We start from the raw sequence: 27,775 nt of genomic DNA, 5'->3' as shown, positions 1-27,775 counted from the left end.
GGAATGCTCAGATGGAAAGAAGCAAGATGTAGTGATTTAATACGTAGAGAACCCGAAATGCTGTTGCTAAGGGCAACAGCAAAACCCTAAAGGGTTACCAACGGGTGTGGCAGTAAATTCCTTGGTCAGAGATGGAATAATAGACACAAGGAGAGTCTCCACAATCCTTGTCCTCACTTGCAGTGCACTGGTTCAGCTTACTGCCACTAAACTGACACCTGAACACCTTGCACAGTGAGAAAGGATTTTGGCAGGCAAGTCTGAGAATACAGCCGCAAACTTGCTAGGTTCACAGAGTAGCAAAAGAACCCCAGCAGGTTAAACGACTGACTCCAGTCTTACTGCTAGGTCTGGATTGGCAGAGTGTAATACCAAATCCCAAGGCCTATTTGCAGTAAGCAACAAACAAATACAAAGTTTACACAGTACTAGCTAGCTTTCAGGAACTGACTAACCAACAAAGATTCAGCAGCATCTGCCTAACCTGAGAAGAGGGTTTATATAGCAGGTGCTGTCCACGCCCCACTCAGACCTCACAGACTGTGAGCACAAAAACCAGCACCGGATCCCCTGCCGTGCACAGAGCCTGTAACCACTGCACAGCAAAAGACCCGAACCGGAGTATCAGCTACGCTCAGGTTACTCCGCTAGCACTTGTCTCCCGGTTGCCATGACGACATGGCAGCACAGAGCAGGAGACCCTAACAATGGGCCAGGTGTTTGTGTCGGCCACTTGGGTCGCTTAGCTTAGTCACATAGCTACCTCATTGCGCCTCTTTTTTCCTTTGCATCATGTGCTGTTTGGGGACAATTTTTTTGAAGGGCCATCCTGTCTGACACTGCAGTGCCACTCCTAGATGGGCCAGGTGTTTGTGTCGCCCACTTGGGTTGCTTAGCTTAGTCACACAGCTACCTCATTGCGCCTCTTTTTTTCTTTGCATCATGTGCTGTTTGGGGACATTTTTTTGAAGGGCCATCCTGTCTGACACTGCAGTGCCACTCCTAGATGGGCCAGGTGTTTGTGTCGGCCACTTGGGTCGCTTAGCTTAGCCATCCAGCGACCTCGGTGCAAATTTTAGGACTAAAAATAATATTGTGAGATGTGAGGTGTTCAGAATAGACTGAAAATGAGTGGAAATTATGGTTATTGAGATTAATAATACCATGGGATCAAAATGACCCCCAAATTCTATGATTTAAGCTGTTTTTTAGGGTTTTTTGAAAAAAACACCCGAATCCAAAACACACACGAATCCGACAAAAAAATTTCGGTGAGGTTTTGCTAAAACGCGTCCGAACCCAAAACACGGCCGCGGAACCGAACCCAAAACCAAAACACAAAATCCGAAAAATTTCCGGTGCACATTACTACTAAAAATAGTATTGTGAGGTTTGAGGTGTTCAGAATAGACTGGAAATGAGTGGAAATTGTGGTTATTGAGGTTAATAATACTACAGGATCAAAATTACTCCCAAATTCTATGATTTAAGCTGTTTTTGAGGAGTTTTTGAAAAAAAAACACCCGAATCCGACAAAAAATTTTCAGGGAGGTTTTGTCAAAACGCGTCCGAATCCAAAACACGGCCGCGGAACTGAATCCAAAACCAAAACACAAAACCCGAAAAATTTCCGGTGCACATCTCTATTACTCACTAGAAGTAGGGCAAATGTTATAAAGGTGAGGAGGGTTACCGGACCTGTAAATTATAATGCATCAAGGTACATCATAATATTCCCTGATATTTCTCCGGAAAGAGCCAAAACAGTGTGGCATATCCATAGTACAGTAAGATATAGGGATCAGAAAATAAATAAAAAATTATAACATAGACCCATATGTTGCATATAAAGAATACATGATACATGTTAGAGAAAACATCCAAGATTGTTCGACTCATTCAAGCCAAAAGGCGCTACGGTACAAAGATCCAGCAACCCTTTTTTTTGTAATAGGAGGGCCCCCCCTGTCACCTCCACGTATGCTCAAGGGCCCTCTTATGCACTTTAGATGCACTAAAGAAATAAATTGCACGTTTAGAAGTCTCCGAGTGCCGCCTCACTATTCGAGTTATATAATACAGAGGGGGGCTACCCTTCAGAGGAAGGCACCGTGAGCAAGTATTTACCAGGGACTGCTCGAGTGCCCGGTCATTTGGAGTGATTGAGATAGATATATATATATATATATATATATAGATAGATCATATATGGCCCGGCACTCCTCCTCTGAGCATAACGCCCCGGTGCCCTCAGCAATACTTGTAGATAGTCAGGAAAAAAGACTGCGGCACTCAGGGTCTTGTATTGGTATGAAGATGTATTAAAAATACATAACAGAGAACATCAACGTTTCGGGGTGTCTAACCCCGTTGTCAAGATGTGAGACAACTTGACAACGGGGTTAGACACCCCGAAACGTTGATGTTCTCTGTTATGTATTTTTAATACATCTTCATACCAACACAAGACCCTGAGTGCCGCAGTCTTTTTTCCTGACTATATATATATATATATATAAATATCTGTCCTTCCTACCCCACACACACCACAGTCTGTGTCGCCCTCTCTCCTTCCTCTCGCACACCCCACAGTCTGTCTCTTCCCAGTTACTCCATGCTGCATTTCACAGCTCCCCCACCCCGTCCCAAAGCTCTGTATCCCCTCACCAAGCCACTCTTACCCTGCGGAGAGACTCACATGTGCTGCACTCCCCAGACCCAAATACCGCACAGCAGACCCTACCAGAAGAGGCCGACGCAGAGCACTGGAATTCTGGCCAGCAGATCTGCTGCCATATCCCGTCACTGCAACACAGCTGGACCCGGAAGAGCGGGCACACACTTGCGCAACACTGTCACTGTGTGGGAGAGGCTCTGGTCTCTCTGCCCTATTTGGACAAGACAGCTCTGCCGGGCATTGGGGGTAATTCTGAGTTGATCGCAGCAGGATTTTTGTTAGCAGTTGGGCAAAACCATGTGCACTGCAGGGGAGGCATATATAACATATGCAGAGAGAGTTAGATTTGGGTGGGTTATTTTGTTTCTGTGCAGGGTAAATACTGGCTGCTTTACTTTTATACTGCAATTTAGATTGCATATTTAACTCACCACACCCAAATCTATCTCTCTCTGCACATGTTATATCTGCCTCCCCTGCAGTGGACATGGTTTTGCCCAACTGCTAACAAAAATCCTGCTGCGATCAACTCAGAATTACCCCCATTAAGCGGTGTATCCTCGGGGCCCCTCTGATCCTTGGGGCCCAGTACAGGTGTTCCCTTTGACCTCCCCTATCGCTGGCCCTGTATTTACCAAGAAGTAAGAATGAGAAATGTTTTCACAGCTACATCTTACTGTGTATGGTCCATACATCTTTTGTTAATGCTGTTTTCTTTCATTGTTTTGTATAGAGCTAAGCATATGTGTCCTATGATCAGGGACGAACTTGGGTCCGAATTCGGCCCTGGCATGTGCGTGCACACGTGCGCCATGTACGGGGGCGTGCCACGAGTTAGGGGGGGCATGGACTCGCGGCACGCATCCATTTCTATGGAAACGGGAGGGGAGGCGGGGAGCAGCTAGAGCAGAGAGCCGGAGGCTGCGAAGCGCGTGGCCTTCCCGGCTCTCTGACTGACAGGACCGGCCCACAAGCCCATTGGCCCTTCTGACATTTGCCAGAAGTGCCAGATGAGCAGTCCGGCCCTGCCTATGATTATGGATAGAAGAGTGTCCTGTAACTTGCAGAGCGTATCTACTGTATGCTACAGTAGTAATGACACTCTCCACGTTGCTGTGATTTCTAAACAGTCTGTTTCCACCTATAGGCCAGGTGATATACTGACTTCAGGATCTGTATAAATTGTTCCCATACTGGGTGCTGTGGCACCCTGGGGTGCCTCAGAGCACTTGTTGGGGTGCTCTGGGGGAATGTAGCTGGCATCCTGATGTTTGGAATACCAGCAGTCAGAAGACCAGCGCTGGAATCCCAACTCCGTCAGAATCCTGACGCTGTAGTCCTGACTGCCAACATCCCAAACGTAAGTATGCCAGGGAGGGTAAGGCTGCAGAAAGGGAGGGTTAGGGTTACGCTGCGGGAAGGGAGGGTTAGGGGTGTGCTTGGGAGAGGATTAGCAAGCTAACCTATCAGGTGTTGGGATTCTATGCGTCTGAATGCAGCTGTCAGTTATGTCACCACTTGCATTCTCAGTGCAGGTCTTCCGAAACCAAAATAGAAATGTTTTGCCTCCTTTACCCACTGACTGGGCTATTTTCTCCTCAGCTTGTGTCTTTCTTTGCACATCTGATTACCTTCTTAGTCTCTTTCTGTCTAACAAGATATATCTCTTTGTCTTCATTATTTTGTGTCTGCTTATATTTCCTAAAAGCCATCTTTTTGCTTTCACAGTACTTGCTACTTCTTTCGCAAACCACACTGGACTCCTTTCCCTTGTGTTTTTCCTAACACTTTTGATACAAAGGTCTGTTGCCTTTAATATTGCACTTTTTAATGATACCCACATCTCCTGCACTGCTTTCAAGTTCCTGCTTCCAACCCGCTCTGGGTTGGTAGTCCAGGACAAATTCAAATTATTATGGTCAATGTAATAAGCAAAACCAGTGCTTATGTCTTCCAATTGTAAGATATGTGGACAAACAGAAGCAAATCCTGTCTCACAACATATCTCAACCTAAGGATGACATATAAACATAATTTTATATTTTTTTCAGAATCTCTCAATAAGAAACTTTTGGACTAGGAGTGCCCTGAAAAAAATTCTGATAGTCTAGGGCTTTGTGATTCAAAAAAGTTTGGGAATCACTGGTACAGTATAGATACAGTAAATGTGCTGCCACCTGGAGGCAAAAACAGGGTATCTTAAAAACTTAACTAGTAAATAGGATGATCACATTAATATTCTCTCTGGTTTAGCTCCCTGCCTGCAGGCCTAGGACAGGATGCTTAGACTGAGAAGAACAGGGAGCACAGCCAGCCAGATAAGGAGATAGCTCTACTCCACACTGATGTCTGCATGGTTCCAAACTTTTTCCTTTCTTTCCCTATAGCTCTTCTTCTGTCATCCCCTCTGCTCTCCTTCTGTTAACTGTGCTGCTTGCCTTTTCTCCCCTTCTTGTTGGCAAGCCTCCCCTAGACTATGCAGGAGGCAGATAGAGGAGTCTGACACAATCAGCATTCAAGCTCTCCACATCAGGTAAGTGTGGTGGTGGAATGGTATATTATTGTGGTACCCCACTAGTTATGGCTGGACCTAGCTACTCCAGGACACTTTGGGTAACAGACTCTGTGAACTTGTGAACTACTGAGCTACTACAGGGTATTAGATAGCAGCTGACACTGGGGACTGTAGGGTATTGGTAGGCAGTAATACTGGGAACTACGGGTACTAGATACTAGGAGTACTGGACAATGGGAACTGTAGGGTATTGAATGGCAGTACTGGACATAGAAGACTGTAGGGTATTGCTAGGCTGTACTAGAAACTACAGGGTATTAGATGGCAGTATTTGTGACAGTTTTGTATAATCTCCTGCCACTCTCCCCCCCAGTTATCTTTAGCCTCACCCACCACCCTTGTGTCTCTTCATTCTTATTCCTTGTGTTTCTGCAGCTCCAGCCTCCCATTGTGTCTCCATCCACCCCCCTTCTGTCTCTCCAGAACCAGTCACTCATCAACACTACAGTGTCTCTCCAGATCCAGCCTTCCATCTTCTGTTTCAACAGCCCTCCAATGTTTCTCCAGAAAGCCCTCTTCTGTCTCTAGCCTTGAGCTATATCTCCAGAACCAGCCAGACAGTTATGTCTCTAGCCCTGCACTGTTAGGGTTGTAGCCCACAGACACTTTCCATCTTTACCAAAAATAACAACAAAGTACCCCCTGGCGCTAATTAAAAAGGCTCAGTCTTAGATAATTTGTCTGCATGCAGCTCACTGTAAAAAAAAGGGACTCCTCCGCCCTTTCAAATAACAAACCAAAAAACACACAAATCACAGACAGCGCTAGCAGACTAAAATTAAGAAAATATTTATTTATCTTTAAATAATAAAATAGTTAAATGACTCCTGAATAAACCTCTGTATTTAGCTCCACATCTATTTAAAATAATTTGTTACTATCTCAAAACATGGTAACACATACAGCAGTTTATCATAGACAAAAAGACAGATACATTTATCTCACTCTTAATCTTATTTCACTGTGCCCTATAACTCTGCTCCATTTTATACTTTGTATCATTAGCAGCACATAGATCAGATGTTAATTGGTTAGTATTAGCAGGTTGGTGCAAAATAATCTTTTTGTCCAAAAGTGCCATAGTGATTAGAGGTCTATACAGCTTTTATAGACCTTGGGACACAACTTTTCTGCCAATTCCAGTGTTAGTCAGTATGCAGGCATTCAAAGCACTTTTATAGAGAGTAGAATAGTTCATGCAAACAGCTGTTATTTATACATGGCCATGTTAGTTGCTTATCAAATGCATATATACTACCACATCCTCCTCCTGGGTGAAATAAGTTTCAACTCCCGGCTCTGGTGCTCGTAACCCTTTCTGTAAGCCTTATCCGGAGATTTGATGAAAGAGTCCCCCAGTCGTGAGGCTAATTGCTCTGGTGTGGTGTATTAGCTCGAGGTGGACAGTTAGTCAGAATCAACCTTAGAGACGCATTTCCCCACCTGTACAATCAAGTCAGCGGCTTCCTCAGCCAATGTCTCTCCAGAAAGCTCCCTTCTGTATCTAGTCTTGACATATATCTCTAGAACCAGCCAGCCAGTTATGTCTCTAGCCCTGCACTGTTAGGGTTGTAGCCCACAGACACTTTCCATCTTTGGTGCCTTGTGGGCTGCTGCTCCTTCCTCTTCATGCCGGCGGCTCTTCTCTTAGTGGTACGGTGTGTCATGACATCACACGCGTCGGGTAACAATAATGGGAAAAAAAACTTTATTGTACTAACAGACAGCCACCAGCAAGTGAAAGTGTCTGCATGGACTCCACACAGCCATAGATAGATCCAACTAAAATCACTGCCTGTGCTGCTGCAATGATAAGCAGCATGCAGTCATAGGTAATAAATGGATCTCTCTGTGCTCCCTTGACAGCTAGCGCCTGGTGGTCAATGACTTCATGGCCTCTGGGAGTTCTGCCACTGCCTCAAAGCACTGAGGTCATGAGTTCAAATTCTAGTCTATCTTCAGTGTAAAGAACAACAAAGAGTCCTGGAAGTGATGATATGGCCCCCACAGAGCCCTGATCTCAACATCATCAAGTCTGTCTGGGATTACATGAAGATACAGAAGGATTTGAGCAAGCCTACATTCGCAGAAGATCTGTGGTTAGTTCTCCAAGATGTTTGGAACAACATCCCTGCTGAGTTTTTTTTAAAACCTATGTGACTGTGACTGTGGAGTAGGTTGTGAATGCACAATTGTAGTGCTGCAATCTTGTCCGGAGGAAGAAATATGCGTTGCACGTGAACATCCAGCAGAGCTCCAAGATGGACTATGCTCTGAGACGGGATAATAAAGGACTTAGCCCAGTTGTTCACCCATCCGTGACTCTGAAGGAATGATATTGTCATCTGGAGATGATGGTGGAGGACCTCTGGAGAATGTGAAGAAGGAGGAGGTCAGGGAGTATACTGATTCCCTGTCTTCAAAGATGAGCAGCCATCACTGCCATGAGTTTGGTGAACACCCTGAGGGCTGTGGAAAGGCTGAAGGGTAGGGACTGGAAATGGAAATGCTGATGTAGGACAGCAAATTGGAGGTATTGTTGATGACAGGGTGCTATAGGTTCATGGAGGTAAGCATCCTGTATATATCCAGGGAGACCATAAAATCCCCAGGCCGCTTAGCCAGGACAATAGACCGGAGAGTATCCATTTGAAACCTGGGCACTTTGAGGTAGTTGTTCAGTAATTTTAAATTGAGAATGGGACGATGAGATCCTGGCACTGTTGAGACACGGGGACAGGAATAATCACGCCTGATTGCAGTAAGGAGTGAATAACCCTCTTCAGTGCCTTGGTTTTGCTGAGGTCTGCTGGTGGACTGGTAGGAAAGTATTGTCTGGGAGGACATTACCATGAGAGACCACTTCTTGAACCCAGGCATCCATTGTGATCTGACACCACACATTGGCAAACTGAATAAGTCGGCCTCCCACCCTGGGGTTCCCCAGGGAGAGGCCCGCCCCCTCAGGCATGTTTATCCTCTGGTTTGGTAGTTGGTCATCTAGCTGCCCAGGCCTGTTTGATTTTGGGCTTAGAAGCCTTTGGGGGGTGAGACTGTCTATGTCTAAGGAAGGTCTGACCTGAGGGCAAAAGGACTGAAAGGACGAAGTTCAAGGCCACGGTAGGCTAGCTGTTTTAGATGTTGCCAGGTTATTACCAATCTTGTCCAATTCAGGTCCAAAAAGAAATTTGCCTGTGTATGGAAGTGCTTCCAGGGCTTTCTTAGCACCAAAGTCCATCTTCCAGAAATGAAGCAAAACAATGCAGCATGCTACTACAGAAGCAGATAAAGCTTTAGAGGACAGTAGAGCTGTTTTTAGAGCTGCCTGTCCAATGTAATAGGCAGCATCTCTGATGTTGACAGCTGTTCCCTGGATGCTTCTGAAGGGAAACTTTTCAAGGGCATCATCCCAGTTTTAAATGGCTTTAGCCACCCAGACCGTAGCTGCCGCCAGGTCTGGCTATGGCTCCTGTAAGTGAATATAAAGTTTTGAGACACATGTCCACTTGCCTATCAGGTATTTCCGTAAGGGAGAACGCTGTTGGAATAGGCAGAATCGAACTCTTAATTAAATGTGTCACATGAGAAGCACATTAGGTGGATTTTTCCATTTTGCACAATTAGCCACGAGTAACGGATAAAAGGAGTTAAGCCTTTTAGGTACAGTAAACTTCTTGCTAGGAGTTTTCCATGCCTCATTCATAGCATCCGAGATATGGTCAGGGTGTGGAAACTCAGCCACTACTACAGTACTTTGGCATTTACACAAAGGATCTTTAGTTTTTGTTATCGGTTCAATATCCTCAAGCTGAAGTGAGAATTTAACCACCCTAACTAAAGCCGCCACATTAAATTTGGATTGCACCTCTTCCTCCGCATCAGAGAAATAAGAATGATCTGCTGCAGCAGAAGATTCCTCAGAATCTGAGAGTGGTATAGACTGTGAAGATGGCACAGTACGTTTACTGGCAGTGGGTGTAGGTAGTGTTACCTGGCCCTGTAATATGTTATGAAATGCTGCAGGGGAAGCTGCCAGACTCTGTACAGAGCTAGAAAACATGTCCAACCAGGGAGGAGGGACAGGTGGAACTGTAATAGGCTGATAAACAGGCGGCAATTGCTGTGGGAGTCCCAAAGAGGAAGTCACACATATATGCAACATGGTCAGCGATTTTTGCCAGCATGTTAGATAATGAGGCCCATGGAGGCTCCTGTGCTGGTACTGGGGGAGCTTGTGGGCTCGGGAATGCAAAACAAGAGGTGCACTGACCGTCTTGTAATAGATTTTGAGGTAAAACCTCCGGAGAACAGGTCTTACAAGACAATAGAGTAGGAGCCCACAATATGGTAATATGCAGTGTGTAGATGTAAGGAGTTTTAATATAAATGTATATGTGAGTGTATACTAGTATAGATATGACACTTTGTTATTACAGTTATTACATATTAATGTAATCATATCCAATGAAAAAAAAAAGTACTGTTAAGGTTTATAATATATGTGTGTATTGCTGGAGGAGAAGAGACTGTCAATGGAGTAGGTCTTTGAGGGGCTCGAGGGCAGGAGATGCACGCGGGGACGCCACGAGGAAGAGGGTCGGTTGAGGAGGTTAGGAGGTGCGTCAGAGGCAGCGGTGCCGGAGCCGAAGGAGGGGAGATGATCGACCGCCAGTACCCGCCCTGAGATTGGGATGCAGGGATAGAGGAGAACCGCTGACTATCCTGGTAGTATCACTGCTGAGCCGCCCGTACCAGGTGATTGCCGGGGATCGGAAGCTACAACCCGAGAGCGGTAATAGAGAACAGCCGCCGCTGATCGCCACCGCTAAGCCGCCCCATTGGTTACTCTAGGCGGCTACTCTCTGATGACGCGGAAGTCAGCTACTTACAGCGGAGGCGAGTTCACGATTCCGGGACTACAGAGCTGGGGGAGCAGGAACTGATAGCCGCTGTCTGCCCAATAAAGGAGGTAACTGGCTGAGACATTAGTGGGAGGTGGTGCATACAGGGAGGAGGGCCCAGCTTATAATACTGCATTCATTCAGAAAAAGCGGACAGCACCGCCCCGATCCACCCTGTAGGAGGACCTGAAACGGGGTGACGCCTGCTATAGTACTTTGAGTAGATTGAAACAGTATGTTACAAGAGGAGGCACAGGAGGGATTGTGAGAGAGCAAAACATCAACACATCATAACAGAGACGCAGCCACTAAATCACCCCACTAATGTAACATTGGTATGATCCTATAGAGAAGAACACTACTTCTATATACTTACCTGAAAGAGAGATCTTTACACCTGAAGGGAATTAAATTATTACATGCTTATCAGCGAGACTGAATAATTACCTATTTGGGCCACAGCAAAATGATGACTTAACTGAGATAGTGAAGGATGCTGTATGCCGCTATTTCGATGTGCTGATCACCCTAAAATAAAACAGGGACGGAGGTACATATTTAGTCTCCATTATACTAATGGGACATTAACATTGTCTCTAAAGAAATATATGCATGTCAACACGTAAAAGAAAGGCCTTCGGCCATCCAAGTACACAGGCGTGGGTATTGCTTATATAGTGACTCTTGTACAAAAGAGAGCAAGGATCCGTTATTATCAGCCGGACGGGGACCCCTATTAAAGAGTGTTCTACAAAGAGCGGATACAAAACCTAGACTTGTTATCCTGGTTTTATTGATCCTGTAAGACTTTAGTCATCTAAAAGACTTCCTAATTACCCGAGGTGGATTATCTCACAGTCAACCCAAGGGGCCAACTAGTGGACTGAGGGGGTAGTGTAGAGACAGGGAAACGGTACCGGTGCACCGACTTAGGTATATATTTGCAAATATATAAGTTAATGGGGTTAATGGTTGTATGGGAAGTCTCTCTGAAATTATATTGAATGTAATTTACTGTTTTGATTGTTTAAGGAACTCATTATACAGTAAAGGTGTTGGTCATAACTAAATTCAATTGAGGTTTCTATTCTCTTGTATTGTTACTATTTGTATTTATAACTGTCTTCACCACGGATAGACCAAGGAGGAGTCATTTGGCAAGATCATCCGGCTGCGCTCATTACGGTAGGCTGCTGGAGGCACACCTTTCACCCATAAGGTAGAGAGAGGGTAGCCAAGTGGTGCCGAAATTGGATTCTTCTACAGGGTTTTCTCAAACTTTCCCTATAAATACGATCATACATCGTAGAATAAAGGTTTGAGTGAAGGCACTGTCTTATTTCAAGGAACATTCCAGTCCCAGGGAGGGCTACATAAACAAAAACAATCTTCTTCTTCTTCTTCTCATTATTATTATTACAATTTATTTATAAGGCACCGCAAGTGTTTTGTAGCGGCGTACATACAATACACATTAGAACAATACAGGGTATACAGAACTTAACATCACAGAAAACTAGAACTGAGCACAGGAGACAATTAGCACCACAGTTCTCAGTACAAAACACAGCTGAGATGTCAGGAAGCAAAGCAGTAATCGGTGTACTACTGGGGGCGGACAGCCATTGGAGAGGTATACAGGGAGACCAAACCCAGCGTTCCCGGAGACCTGCAGAGCTTCTGTAATGGCTGCTAAGCATCTCTGTGAGGAAAGAGGGTGAAGGAAGAGCAGCCCAGGGTGGACCTCAGTGGAATGGCACCCCAGGCTGGGGGAGGGGCCACTGAGGATGTGCTGCCTCCCCTTGCTGACATCCACCACCGGTTCCCTGGCCTGTATTAAAGCTCTCTCAGTGCCAGTAATGTAAGCCCTGGTGCTCTAGTGGACTAGAACTGCCATGGTCACAGGTCCTGTAATCGGGAACCTGCCTTACCTGTCCCCCATGAGTCCGGTTTGCAGTCTGGGGTGCCCTGTGTGCCCCTGCTAGTAGAAGGCTGTCAGGTCCCACCGAAATCCCCAAGCCGTAGCTGACGTCATGGCCCCGGTGGGTGTTATGTGCAGCAGTGCTGGCGTCCAAGGGACTGCCTAGTGCTGCTTGCTCATTGTAAAAGTAAAAAAGTAAATATAAAAAATTTAAAAGTTTGGGCTGCAGCATGCAGCGCCACTGTTCACAGGTGACCAGCTCCTGCACAATACTGTGTATAAATATAAATATAAATATATATATATATATATATATACACACACACATGTAAAAATTAGTCGGCACTCTCGTTACTGACCCCATGCGTATTGGCTCGGGTGCCCTCCGTGAATCCATAAAGACTCCATAAGATAAAAGCACTGTTGGGCGGCACTCACGAGACTTGAAATATGAATAATCAGACGTAACGTTGAACACGGTGACACTGTCCGTCTGATTATTCATATTTCAAGTCTCGTGAGTGCCGCCCAACAGTGCTTGTATATATATATATATATATATATATATATACATACACACACACACACACACACACACACATTATACATACAGCAGGAGCATATGCAGGGACAAAAGGTAGATGCAGTATTACCACTAATGGCAGTGGGAGTTATACACACCAGATATACAACTTAGTGGTGGTGGTATTGTAGCACTATATGTAGGGCATCTGACATCAGACGCTGCCGGAGGGAAGAAGAAATAAGACGCTGCGAAGGAGAAGAGGAAGTGCGGCGACCGGAGTGGGAAGAAGATGCCGGACGAAGAGCTCCAGTGGCCGCGGAAGAGGCCAGAAAACTCTGTGGAGCCTCTCCCATCATGAGGTAGGCCCATCTAAGGCCCTATATCAGGCCTTGCCAACATGTGGCTCTTCAGCTGTTATATAACTACAAGTCCCATCATGCTTTGCTACAGTTTTGCTATTACAGGCTATTACGGGGCAGTACGGATAGTGTAGTGGTTAGCATTACTGACTCACAGCACTGAGGTCATGGGTTCGATTCCCACCATGGCTCTACCTGTGCAGAGTTTGTATATTCTCCTCGTTCTTGCATGGATTTCCTCCGGGTACTCCGGTTTCCTCCCACAATCCAAAAATATACTGGTAGGTCAATTAGATCCCAACTCAAATTAACCCTAGTATGAATGTGTCTGTGTGTACATGTGATAGGGAATATAGATTGTAAGCTCCACTGGGGCAGGGACTGATGTGAATGGGAAAATAGTCTCTGTAAAGCGCTGTGGAATATGTGTGCGCTATATAAATAACTGGTAATAAATAAAATAAAATAAATAAATAAATATTAGGGAATGCTAAAACTGTGGCAGGGCATGCTGGGATGTGTAGTTTCATAACATCTGGAGAGCCATAGGTTGGCCAGGCCTGCTCTATATCTTTCCTTCCTAGGCCACCAGGGATCGGGCATTAGGCCTGTGGGCACAGACAGGCCCCAGGCCTGTGGGGAATGGTAGGCTGGCAACTAGGCCCATGGCCATAATTCAGGCATTAGGCCTGTGGGCATAATAGAGGCACTAGGCCCTAATAGCTGAAGTGTATCCCCCCGTTAGATATATAAGGTGACACTAGACATTAGCTCAGGTCACCTAACCAACACCATGCTAGGCGGGCACTAGGCATGTGGGTAACTGTCAGGCCTCACGCCTGTGTACATGTATTGTTCACTAGGCCCAATTTGTCTCCCCCCCCCCCCCCCCGATGAACACGGTGACTCTGGGCACTATGTCCAGGTCACTGTAAAGTGTCGCAGTCAGACAGGCTAAAAGCCTGAGCTGCCTATGATCTTGGCATTAGGCCCAGGTCACTCCAGCATAATATGTAAGAGGAGACTCTACCTGCCATAATGTGTAAAAGGGGACTCTACCTGCCATGATGTGTAAAAGGGGACTCTACCTGCCGTACTGTGTAAAATGGGACTCAACATGCCGTAATGTGTAAAAGGACTCTACCTGCCATAATGTGTAAAAGGGAGCTCTGCATGCCGCAATGTGTAAAAGGAAACTCTACCTGCTGTACTTTGTAAAAGAGGACTCTAACTGGGGCAATGTGTAAAAAGGGACTCTACCTGGCGTAATGTTTGATATGGACTCTACCTGGAGTAATGTGTAAAATGGGGCTCTACCTGGTGTAATGTGTGACAGGGGCTCTACCCGACATAATGTGTGACCAGGGCTGTACCTGGCGTAATGTGTGACCAAGGCTCTACCTGGCATAATATGTAAAAGGGGCTCTACCTGGCATAATATGTAAAAGGGGCTCTACCTGGCGTATTGTGTGAAAGAGGCTCTACCTGGCATAATATATAAAAGGGGCTCTACCTGGTGTAATGTGTGTAAGTGGTGCTACTGTGCAGTGTAATTTGAATAATGGAGACTACTGTACAGCGCAATATGAATTGGTATTATTTTGTGGGCACGTCCCTTCCCCATAAATCCACGCACCTATATTTTTGGCTCACTGCCCCTGTTTTGTATATGGGGGAAGGGGGGATTGCCGATGCTGTTTCTTGCACACAGTTGCTAAAATGTATAGTTACGGCACTGGTGCCAACACTATTTTCCTGGAGTTTTCGACCGAGGCGACAGCAGCTACTCACCAGGTAATTATACTGAATGGGTGCAGGGAGTGCGGTGTGAGCCCCCCGGGGCCCATGTGCACAGCACACCCTATACCCATACGCCACTGCCCATTGCAGCAAAGCAGATTGTTGTAACCAGGGGTGTGTAGGACGTTACTGGGGGCTGGGATCCCGGCGGTCAGCACTCCAACGCCTGTAACCCATCCGCAGAATGCCTGTGGGAGGGATGGGGGTGGGTGAGAATGCAGCAAGCACCTTGCTGGCTCACCACAGATTCTATTCCCACTCTATGGGTGTTGTGGAATAGTCCCTGTTGGTCGGCATGCCAACCGTTGGGATAGTGAGGGAGCGAGATGTAGGGGGAGATGTGACCGGCGGTCTCCTGAACGCCAGTCACATAACTGCATCCCGTGACCAGAAATTGGACGTTCTGCTGTAAATCAGGCCCTACATAGGCAGATAGAAAAATGTCATTTTCCTCATAATTGCCCTAATGGAAATATGCTGTAGTTTGCCATGTTCCCATGTACTCTCTTACTTAGCACATGGTTCATTTAAGGTTCAGTTTTTAATGACCGCAGAACAGTGGCTTATTTGTATGAATACTGTAGACGTCTCGTTACATTACAGGACATTTCATTCAAGTCAGACATGCTATTTTTTTCCCCTGATTATAAACAGCATTTTTGCTTTTGTCGCACACAATCAAAGGAGGAAAGAGAACACTTAACCAAAACCAAATTGGGAATGATTGGCTGTCCACATGACAACAAATTCTAACTTCAAAACTGCTTTATGTTTCTATGGCATGCCACAAAAGTATTAGTGGGAAAATTACATATTTTACTATTCATTTCCCCTAAAGAAAAAGTTTCAAATGCTTTAGTAATCTACAATTTTCCATGAAACATAAATGTGTTAATTTCAGCTCTCAGAGTTTGTTTTGTCATAAGGGAATAAGCCAGCTTGCTAAAGTTCTGATGAATGTACCTCTCAGTGTCTGTAATAGCCAATTCTTAAGGATTGTGAGAGGAACAGTTGCATATTAATAACTTGAATGTTAGATTCCAAAACCCTAGGTTGCAGAATCTATTGTACCCACAGCACATTCATCTTTGAGCAAAGACAGAAATATCCTTAACACCAGGATAATATGTATACGCGTTATTTGCCAAAAACCTCCAATAGTATACATGCTCGTTTTATTGCAGGGTTCTGTGCAGGGCCGTCTTAACAGCAGTGTGGGCCCCTGGGCACAGCAATGCATTGGGCCCCCTACCCATCCTCCAGCGGTAGGGGTAGGGTGTGCTATCAGTGGCAGCTTTGATGTCCCACAGGCGGTAGGGGGTGTTCTATCTTCCGCTCAACATGTAGGACCTGGAGCAGTAATTTCTGCTAATTACTCCTTTACTGCACAGATGGGACTAAACTGTAGAGGGGCCATTGGGCTGAATAAAGAAGCTCTGGTACATGACTTCCAGGGTGGTAGGGGGTGTTTAATACGTAAAGGAGGGGTGGATAATGGAGTGGGCTTAATATTCATCATTTTCTGGTGGGAGGGCAGCTTGCTTGACAGCAGATATCTCAAGTTCCTGAAAATATATTTCTTAGCTTTGAATTGGATAAAAAACTAGAGAGTCCCACCTTTCAGAAGGTTCTGGGAACTTGGGGATCAGAGGTCAGGAGCCAGAGCAATCCTCCAATGAATATATAAAACTGTATACCAGGCGTGTGGAGCTGGAGCAGGGACCAGCTGCTGGAAGGCTGATATCTCTGGTTCTGGGCACAGTAGAGACAAGCTGCCAGTGTCCAGCAAAAGGGGAGAGTCTCAGATTTTGGATTATACCCTCAGAAAAACTCTATGTCAGACAGAACCTGAGATATCTGGCTGGGAAGAGCAATTAACAGGCTCGGATGGGGACCACTGCTTTCACGTTGAATATCTCCGGTTCCCCAAGGCCGATTTAAAAAAATCTGGTACCCCTGGAAAGAGGGGACCCTCAGCTATCAGCCTAGGGCCCTTATACTGCTGGGGCCCTTGGGCAAGAGCCCATTGAGCCCATACGTAAAGATGGCCCTGGTTCTGTGGATGATTTGGTCCAGTTAATGGATAAAAATAAAATTTCTTCATTTTTGGCAAAATTGACTATTACGACGAGCACCCAAGAGATTCATTTTTTAGATTTACATATTTTCAAACAAGGTATCACATTAGAAACTAGCCTATACAGTAAACCTACTTATAGGTATACCATATTAAGGCATGACAGTCATCATCCCAGATCTGCAATATCAGGACTGCCTTTTTCCCAATTCATTAGAGTGTGTCACATTATAGAGATTGTCAATTGGACATCATGGTAAAGAAATTTGTAGAACGAGGGTACCCATTGACATTGAGAGAGTTGGTCAATACAAAAAATAGAGCCATGCATATTAATAGGATGCAGCCACTTAAGGAGACAAAATCCAAAGCTCAAACCAATGTGCTGCCATGGTTGAATACGTTTGACACCAAAAGTTGCCACACCAACAAGATGGCCAAAAAAATTTGGCCAATGATTACCTTAGAGTCTACAGTCTACAGTCTTTGAAACATGTTAAACTTATATCTAGTTACAAGAGGGGACCAAATATAAGAGACCTTAAGAGACCCAAAAAAACAGGACTGTCCAGCAAAAATCGAGACAGTTGGGAGGTATGTTATCTAGTAAACGTAGTATCCAAGGTTGAAAAAAGACAATTTGTCCATCGTGTTCAACCTGTTTGTGGTCTCCTATGTGGTTTTATTTTAGGACTAATTATATTATCTATAATGCTTGTCTAGCACCATATCCCTGAATATCCTTATTCAATAGGAATTTATCTAACCCATTCTTAGAGGCGTCCGCCATTACTACTCTCTCAGGCAGGGAATACCAAACACGTATTGTCCTTACTGTGAAAAAAACTTTTCTCCTCATTGTGTGGAAACTCCTCTCCTCTAACCTAAGCGAGTGTCCACATGTCCTATGTGCTGATTTTATTAAAAACAGGTCCCTCGCAAGTTCTGTCTATTGTCCAGTTATATATTTGTAGATCTTGATCATGTCCCCTCTTAGTCTTTCCTCTTTTCCAATGAAAACATGCCTAGCCTTGCAAGTCTTTCCTCGTATTCCAGGGTCTCCATGCCCTTAATTAGTTTGGTCGCCCGCCTCTGAACCTTTTCTAGCTCCAGTGTATCCTTTTTGTAGTATGGTGCCCAAAATTGGCCACAGTATTCAAGATGTGACCTCACTAGTGATTTATATATGGGAGTATAACACTCTCGTCCCTTGCATCAATTCCCCGTTTTATGCATGCTAATATCTTTTTAGTCTTTTTGCTGCAATCCTACTGTGGGTACTGCTGCTTAGTTTGTTATCTGTGTGAACACCTACGTTTTTTTCCAGTACATAATCCCCTAATATTACCCCATTTAGTATGTAGATGTTATTTTTAGTCTTGCTACCACAGTGCATTACCTTACACTTGTCTGTATTGAAGCTCATTCTCCATTTTGCTGCCCATGCTTCTAGTTTAACTAAGTCATTCTGAAGAGACTCAGCATCCCCCTCCGTATTTATAACCATACACAATTTGGTATCGTCAGCAAAAATTGACACCATGCTCTCTAGACCTACTGTTAGGTCATTAATGAAGATGTTGAATAATAGTGGTCTAAGTACATACCCTTGTGGCACACCACTTAGCACTTTAGTCCAATTTGAAAATGATCCATTAACCACAACGCGCTGCTCCCTATTATCCTACCAGTTTCTGACCCAAGTGCATATTGTGCCCCCTAGCCCTATTTCTTGAAGCTTATAGATAAGTCGCATGTGTGGTATTGTGTCGAAAGCTTTGGCAAAGTCTAAAAAAATTACATCCACCTCCTTACCCTGATCAAGGGTCGCACTTACCAATTCATAAAAGCCAAGTAAGTTGGTTTGACATGATCTGTCCTTCACAAATACATGTTGGTTCATTTTAATGACCTTATTGGCTTCAATGAACTTCTGAATACTATCCCTTAGAATACCTTCCAATACTTCCCCCACTATAGATGTAAGACTAACTGGTCTATAATTACCCGGTTCAGCTTTGCTACCCTTTTTGAATATCGGCACTACCTCTGCTGAATGCCAGTCTTTGGCAACCATGCCTGATTTAACTGAATCCATGAAGATCAAAAATAGTGGTCTTGCTAGTTCGGCGTGCAGCTCCATAAGAACTCTTGGGTGAATTCCATCGGGACCGGCCGACTTATTAATCTTTACATTTTTTAATCGGTCACAGACTACCTCCTCATTAAAATAAGCATTTAGCGGTGGGACATTATCTTTGTTGAGATTGTGTGTTAGACCCTGCATTTGGTCCTCTCTTGTAAATACTGTTGAATAAAACTCATTTAGTTTGTTCGCTACAGTATGTCATTATCATTTTTTATTAAGACTTCCAACTCGTCTTTTAAAGGGCCTATACTCTCCTTCTTTAATCTCTTGCTGTTGATGTATTTAAAAAAAAATGTGGGATTTGCTTTGCTTTCCTTTGCCACTAATTTTTCAGTTTCTACTTTAGCCGATCATTCCTTTTTTGCATATTTTGTTAATATCCTTAGAGTGCTGAAATGACCCCGCATCCCCCTTAGATTTGTTTTTTTTAAATGCTCATCTTTTTTTGCCCATTAGTTTTTTTATATTTTTGTTAAGCCACATTGGTTTGGGATTTTTATTCCTTTTTTTGCTGCTGGTGGGAATAAATTTGCGAGTATTTTTAACTAGCAGTGATTTTAATACATCCCATTTCTCTGTAGTATTTTTTTCCTGAAACAGAATTTCCTATTCAATGTCCCTTAACACTTCCCTCATCCTGTCAAAGTTGGCTTTGCTAAAGTTTAGAGTTCTAGTTGAGCCAGTATAGGACTGCTTATGAAAACTGATATTGAATATGACCATATTATGGTCGCTGTTTCCTATGGGCTCCCCTACTATAATATTTGATACCAGTTCCCCATTGTTAGTTAATACCAGGTGGCCTGTAGCATAGCCCCAATAATAACTTCATTATTGTTTTACCCCCGCATGTAATTTCTACCCATAACGTCTCAATAGTATTTACACTCCTCTCTTGGCTATCTTCCCATATAACAGGTTTTAGAAACGGCTCTACGTAAAGACATACCCCTCCACCCCGTTTATTTAGTCTGTCTCTCCTGAACAGCGTATAACCCTCCAGATTGACTGTCCAATCGTGAGATTGTCCCACCAAGTTTCAGTAATGCCTATAATATCATGTTGTTTGTTTGCTGCAAGGATTTCTAGTTCCCCCTTTTTGCCTGTAAGGCTTCTAGCATTCACATACATACAATTGAGATAAGTATTTCCCCTTGTGGCAGGGACATCACTCACTTTATGCAGCAATGATGACTCGTAATCGTCATTAGTTAGTGTAATGCTAAAACCCTTATTAATACACATGTTAATACTAGTGATGAGCGGGTTCGGTTCCTCGGAAACTGAACCCCCCCGAACTTCACCCAATTTAGACGGGTCCGAGGCATACTCGGATTCTCCTGTATGGCTCGGTTAATCCGAGCGCGCCCGAACGTCATCATCCCGCTGTCGGATTCTCGCGAGACTCGGATTCTATATAAGCAGCCGCGCGTCGCCGCCATTTTCACTCGTGCATTGGAAATGTTAGGGAGAGGACGTGGCTGGCATCCTCTACGTTTATTAATAATATTTGTGCTACTGCTTATTGCTTAATTGTGGGGACTGGGGAGCAGCTGTATTATATAGGAGGAGTACAATGCAGAGTTTTGCTGACCAGTGACCACCAGTATACGTTGTCTGCCTGAAAAACACTCCATATCTGTGCTCAGTGTGCTGCATATATCTGTGCTCACACTGCTTAATTGTGGGGACTGGGCAGCAGCTGTATTATATAGGAGGAGCAGTGCCGTAACTAGGCATTTTAGCGCTGTGTGCAAGAAACGACATTGGCGCCCCCCTGCATGATAGGGGCAGTGCGCGCCGTAGGCGCGTGAAAAATATATAGGGGCGTGGCTTCATGGGGAAGGGGCGTGGCCACAAAATAATAGCAATTCATACTACGGTGCACAATAGTCTACATTATTCAAATTACGCTGCACAGTAGCGCCACTACACCAGGTAGAGCCCCTTTTATACATTACAGCAGACAGCGTCCCCCTTTTTACACATTACAGCAGACAGTCTCCCTTTTAACACATTGCGGCAGCCAGTCCCCCTTTTTACACATTGCGGCAGACAGCGTCCCCTTTTTTACACATTACAGCAGACAGCGTCCCCTTTTTTAACATTACGGCAGACAGCGTCCCCTTTTTACACATTACAGCAGACAGCGTACCCGTTTTTACACATTACAGCAGACGGTGTCCCCCTTTATACACATTGCGGCAGCCAGTCCCCTTTTTTACACATTACGGCAGCCAGTCCCCCTTTTTACACATTGCGGCAGCCAGTCCCCCTTTTTACACATTGCGGCAGCCAGGCCCCCTTTTTACACATTGCGGCAGCCAGGCCCCCTTTTTACACATTATGGCAGACGGTGTCCCCATGAGAGAGAGAGAGAGAGAGAGAGATACTTACCATCTCCCCGCTGACAGGCTCCTCGTGCTGCTCCCTCGGTGCAGGCAGGTGAGAAGGAGGAGGAGGGATGGGGACTGGAGCCGCAGCAGCGCTATTTCATTGGTAGTAAGCGCCGCTGCAGCATCCCCCTCTCCTTCCGTATTGGCTGCCCAGCGCTGCTGTGGATGCTGGGATGGGAACCGCATCCCAGCATCCACAGCAGCGCCGGGCAGCCAATACGGAAGGAGAGGGGGATGCTGCAGCGGCGCTTACTACCAATGAAAAAGCGCTGCTGCGGCTCCAGTCCCCCTCCCTCCTCCTCCTTCTCACCTGCCCGGCGCTGTAGCTCTCCTCCACAGCGCGGCGGCGGCGCACGGCGCAGACTTCAGAGGCATGTAATGAGTCAATTTGACTCATTACATGCCGCTGGCCGTGCGCCCTCAGGGCAACTGCGCTGTGTGCCAAGCCCACTTGGCACACACGTAGTTACGGCCCTGAGGTGTACAGTGCAGAGTTTTGCTGACCAGTGACCACCAGTATACGTTGTCTGCCTGAAAAACACTACATATCTGTGCTCAGTGTGCTGCATATATCTGTGCTCACACTGCTTAATTGTGGGGACTGGGGAGCAGCTGTATTATATAGGAGGAGTACAGTGCAGAGTTTTGCTGACCAGTGACCACCAGTATACGTTGTCTGCATGAAAAACACTCCATATCTGTGCTCAGTGTGCAGCATATATCTGTGCTCACACTGCTTAATTGTGGGGACTGGGGAGCAGCTGTATTTTATATAGGAGGAGTACAGTGCAGAGTTTTGGTGACCAGTGACCACCAGTATACGTTGTCTGCCTGAAAAACACTCAATATCTGTGCTCAGTGTGCTGCATATATCTGTGCTCACACTGCTTAATTGTGGGGACTGGGGAGCAGCTGTATTATATAGGAGGAGACTCAGGGCTAAAAGTGGTCCTGGAGAGGTGGGGGAACTCACCTCCCCCTCGACCCCGAAGGCGCACGAGCCGCAGAAAGGGGTGTGACCTTACAAGGAAGGGGCATGGCCACACAAAAGTTGCAGTTGGAAAAGGCGCAGGAGGTGAGTACCCGGGTGGCATGGGGGTTGCCTGGGGTGCACTGTGAGTCACAGTGCACCCCAGGCAACCACCATACCACCCGGGTACTCACCTCCTGCGCTTTTTTCCAACTGCAACTTTTGTGTGGCCACGCCCCTTCCTTGTAAGGTCACACCCCTTTCTGACACATGAAACATTATAAACATTAAAGTCTCCACAGTCAGTGGCAGGTGCACTCATACCTTTTTCAGAGGCACTGCCCTAATAGACTGAAGCTGCAGGACACGGACCCCATCCCCGATTAGCAGCTGCTAGGTGGTCACCTCTAATAAGCAGCAGCAGACAGCACCATCAGTCTTGTCACAAATCCCGCTGGCCGCCGCCACCTCCTTCACACCTGACGGCAGTGGTGTGTAACGTCACACAGCAGAGGATGTGCCGCCGCGCTGGAAAACTGTGCCACAATGTAATACATTAGTAATCCCACGCCTTGGCTGCCCCTGGCAGGAGAGGGGTGGAGGTGGGACTCCGTGGGAGATGCGGTGTTAGTAGCGGCTGGGGGAGGAGATGCGGTGTGACTGAGTGGCGGCTGGGGGAGGAGATGCGGTGTGACTGAGTGGCGGCTGGGGGAGGAGATGCGGTGTGACTGAGTGGCGGCTGGGGGGGGTGAGATGTGATGTGAGAGGACCGGGCAGGGCTGCTATTGGAAAAAGCGAGGCTGCACTTTGATTGTGCGCCATTCACGGCTCCCAGACCGCCAGCTAATGAGAAGCTGACACTTGGCAGCTTCTCATTGGCTGGCGGTCCGCGAGCTGTGATTGGCTCACGCCCGATTTTAAAAATGCCGCCCCTTCTTTTGATTGGTGCAGCAGCCGGTCCGCGAGCCAGGATTCGCTGGCGGCCGCTGCCACCTTTACAATGCAGTGGGGACCTGATGCTGTGGCCGGACGGAGGCGGAACTGGTTCCGCCTGTAATTAGAGGTGACGGAACGCAGTTCCGCCCCGATCCGGCCCACTTTAACCACTGTGAGGAGTAGAGTGCAGAGTTTTGCTGACCAGTGACCACCAGTATACGTTGTCTGCCTGAAAAACACTCCATATTTGTGCTCAGTGTGCTGCATATATCTGTGCTCACACTGCTTTATTGTGGGCACTGGGGACCACCAGTATATTATATAGGAGGAGTACAGTGCAGAGTTTTGCTGACAGTGACCACCAGTATATATAGCAGTACGGTACGGAAGGCCACTGCTCTACCTACCTCTGTGTCATCAAGTATACTATCCATCCATACCTGTGGTGCTTTTCAGTTGTGCGCAGTATATATAGTAATAGGCCATTGCTATTGATACTAGCATATAATTCCACACATTAAAAAATGGAGAACAAAAATGTGGAGGTTAAAATAGGGAAAGATCAAGATCCACTTCCACCTCGTGCTGAAGCTGCTGCCACTAGTCATGGCCGAGACGATGAAATGCCATCGACGTCGTCTGCCAAGGCCGATGCCCAATGTCATAGTAGAGAGCATGTAAAATCCAAAAAACAAAAGTTCAGTAAAATGACCCAAAAATCAAAATTGAAAGCATCTGATGAGAAGCGTAAACTTGCCAATATGCCATTTACGACACGGAGTGGCAAGGAACGGCTGAGGCCCTGGCCTATGTTCATGGCTAGTGGTTCAGATTCACATGAGGATGGAAGCACTCATCCTCTCGCTAGAAAAATGAAAAGACTTAAGCTGGCAAAAGCACAGCAAAGAACTGTGCGTTCTTCTAAATCACAAATCCCCAAGGAGAGTCCAATTTTGTCGGTTGCGATGCCTGACCTTCCCAACACTGGACGGGAAGAGCTTGCGCCTTCCACCATTTGCACGCCCCCTGCAAGTGCTGGAAGGAGCACCCGCAGTCCTGTTCCTGATAGTCAAATTGAAGATGTCACTGTTGAAGTACACCAGGATGAGGATATGGGTGTTGCTGGCGCTGGGGAGGAAATTGACAAGGAGGATTCTGATGATGAGGTGGTTTGTTTAAGTCAGGCACCCGGGGAGACACCTGTTGTCCGTGGGACGAATATGGCCATTGACATGCCTGGTCAAAAAACATAAAAAAATCACCTCTTCGGTGTGGAATTATTTCAACACAAATGCAGACAACAGGTGTCAAGCCGTGTGTTGCCTTTGTCAAGCTGTAATAAGTAGGGGTAAGGACGTTAACCACCTCGGAACATCCTCCCTTATACGTCACCTGCAGCGCATTCATCATAAGTCAGTGACAAGTTCAAAAACTTTGGATGACAGCGGAAGCAGTCCACTGACCACTAAATCCCTTCCTCTTGTAACCAAGCTCCTCAAACCACACCACCAACTCCCTCAGTGTCAATTTCCACCTTACACAGGAAAGCCAATAGTCCTGCAGGCCATGTCACTGGCAAGTCTGACGAGTCCTCTCCTGCCTGGGATTCCTCCGATGCATCCTTGAGTGTAACGCCTACTGCTCCTGGCGCTGCTGTTGTTGCTGCTGGGAGTAGATCGGCATCCCAGAGGGGAAGTCGGAAGACCACTTGTACTACTTCCAGTAAGCAATTGACTATCCAACAGTCCTTTGCGAGGAAGATGAAATATCACAGCAGTCATTCTGCTGCAAAGCGGATAACTCAGGTCTTGTCAGCCTGGGTGGTGAGAAACGTGGTTCCGGTATCCACGTTAATTCAGAGGCAACTAAAGACTTGATTGAGGTACTGTGTCCCTGGTACCAAATACCATCTAGGTTCCATTTCTCTAGGCAGGCGATACCGAAAATGTACACAGACGTCAGAAAAAATGTCACCAGTGTCCTAAAAAATGCAGTTGTACCCAATGTCCACTTAACCATGGACATGTGGACAAGTGGAGCAGGGCAGACTCTGGACTATATGACTGTGACAGCCCACTGGGTAGATGTATTGCCTCCCGCAGCAAGAACAGCAGCGGCGGCACCAGTAGCAGCATCTCGCAAACGCCAACTCGTTCCTAGGCAGGCTACGCTTTGTATCACCGCTTTCCAGAAGAGGCACACAGCTGACAACCTCTTACAGAAACTGAGGAACATCATCGCAGAATGGCTTACCCCAATTGGACTCTCCTGGGGATTTGTGACATCGGACAACGCCAGCAATATTGTGCGTGCATTACATCTGGGCAAATTCCAGCACGTCCCATGTTTTGCACATACATTAAATTTGGTGGTGCAGAAATTATTTATAAAATGACAGGGGCGTGCAAGAGATGCTGTCGGTGGCCCGAAGAATTCAGCCACCGCGTGCCGAAGACTGGAGCACCACCAAACACTCCTGAACCTGCCCTGCCATCATCTGAAGCAAGAGGTGGTAACGAGGTGGAATTCAACCCTCTATATGCTTCAGAGGATGGAGGAGCAGCAAAAGGCCATTCAAGCCTATACATCTGGCCACGATATAGGCAAAGGAGGGGGAATGCACCTGACTCAAGCGCAGTGGAGAATGATTTCAACGTTGTGCAAGGTTCTGCAACCCTTTGAACTTGCCACACGTGAAGTCAGTTCAGACACTGCCAGCCTGAGTCAGGTCATTCCCCTCATCAGGCTTTTGCAGAAGAAGCTGGAGACATTGAAGGAGGAGCTAAAACAGAGCGATTTCGCTAGGCATGTGGGACTTGTGGGTGGAGCCCTTAATTCGCTTAACCAGGATTCACGGGTGGTCAATCTGTTGAAATCAGAGCACTACATTTTGGCCACCGTGCTCGATCCTAGATTTAAAACCTAGGACTGAAGGACCTGCCAACGATTACTGACATGTTGTGTACTGTCACTGCATATGATTCTGTCACCATTGAAAGAATGGTGGAGGATTATATGAGTGACCGCATCCAAGTAGGCACGTCAGACAGTCCGTACGTATACTGGCAGGAAAAAGAGGCAATTTGGAGGCCCTTGCAGAAACTGGCTTTATTTTACCTAAGTTGCCCCCCCCCTCCAGTGTGTACTCCGAAAGAGTGTTTAGTGCAGCCGCTCACCTTGTCAGCAATCGGCGTACGAGGTTACTTCCAGAAAATGTGGAGAAGATGATGTTCATCAAAATGAATTATAATCAATTCCTCCGTGGAGACATTCACCAGCAATTGCCTCCAGAAAGTACACAGGGACCTGAGATGGTGGATTCCAGTGGGGACGAATTAATAATCTGTGAGGAGGGGGATGTACACAGTGATAGGGGTGAGGAATCGGAGGATGATGATGAGGTGGACATCTTGCCTCTGTAGAGCCAGTTTGTGCAAGGAGAGATTGATTGCTTCTTTTTTGGTGGGGGCCCAAACCAACCAGTCATTTCAGTCACAGTCGTGTGGCAGACCCTGTCGCTGAAATGATGGGTTCGTTAAAGTGTGCATGTCCTGTTTATACAACATAAGGGTGGGTGGGAGGGCCCAAGGACAATTCCATCTTGCACCTCTTTTTTCTTTCATTGTTCTTTGCATCATGTGCTGTTTGGGGACAATTTTTTTGAAGTGCCATCCTGCCTGACACTACAGTGTCACTCCTAGATGGGCCAGGTGTTTGTGTCGGCCACTTGTGTTGCTTAGCTTAGTCACACAGCGACCTTGGTGCGCCTCTTTTTTTCTTTGCATCATGTGCTGTTTGGGGACAATTTTTTTGAAGTGCCATCCTGCCTGACACTGCAGTGCCACTCCTAGATGAGCCAGGTGTTTGTGTCGGCCACTTGTGTCGCTTAGCTTAGTCACACAGCGACCTTGGTGCGCCTCTTTTTTTCTTTGCATCATGTGCTGTTTGGGGACTATTTTTTTGAAGTGCCATCCTGTCTGACACTACAGTGCCACTCCTAGATGGGCCAGGTGTTTGTGTCGGCCACTTGTGTCGCTTAGCTTAGTCACACAGCGACCTTGGTGCGCCTCTTTTTTTTCTTTGCATCATGTGCTGTTTGGGGACTATTTTTTTGAAGTGCCATCCTGCCTGACACTGCAGTGCCACTCCTAGATGGGCCAGGTGTTTGTGTCGGCCACTTGTGTCGCTTAGCTTAGTCATCCAGCGACCTCGGTGCAAATTTTAGGACTAAAAATAATATTGTGAGGTGTTCAGAATAGACTGAAAATGAGTGGAAATTATGGTTATTGAGGTTAACAATACTATAGGATCAAAATGACCCCCAAATTCTATGATTTAAGCTGTTTTTGAGGGTTTTTTGTAAAAAAAACACCCGAATCCAAAACACACCCGAGTCCGACAAAAAATTCTCAGGGAGGTTTTGCCAAAACACAAAACCCGAAAAATTTCCGGTGCACATCACTAGTTAATACCCTTGCCATCTGCTCT

The sequence above is a fragment of the Pseudophryne corroboree genome, chromosome 4 (genome assembly GCF_028390025.1).
Source record: "Pseudophryne corroboree isolate aPseCor3 chromosome 4, aPseCor3.hap2, whole genome shotgun sequence".
NCBI lineage: Eukaryota > Metazoa > Chordata > Amphibia > Anura > Myobatrachidae > Pseudophryne > Pseudophryne corroboree.
The sequence above is the reverse complement of the archived record's forward strand: the minus strand, read 5'-3'. Positions refer to the sequence as shown.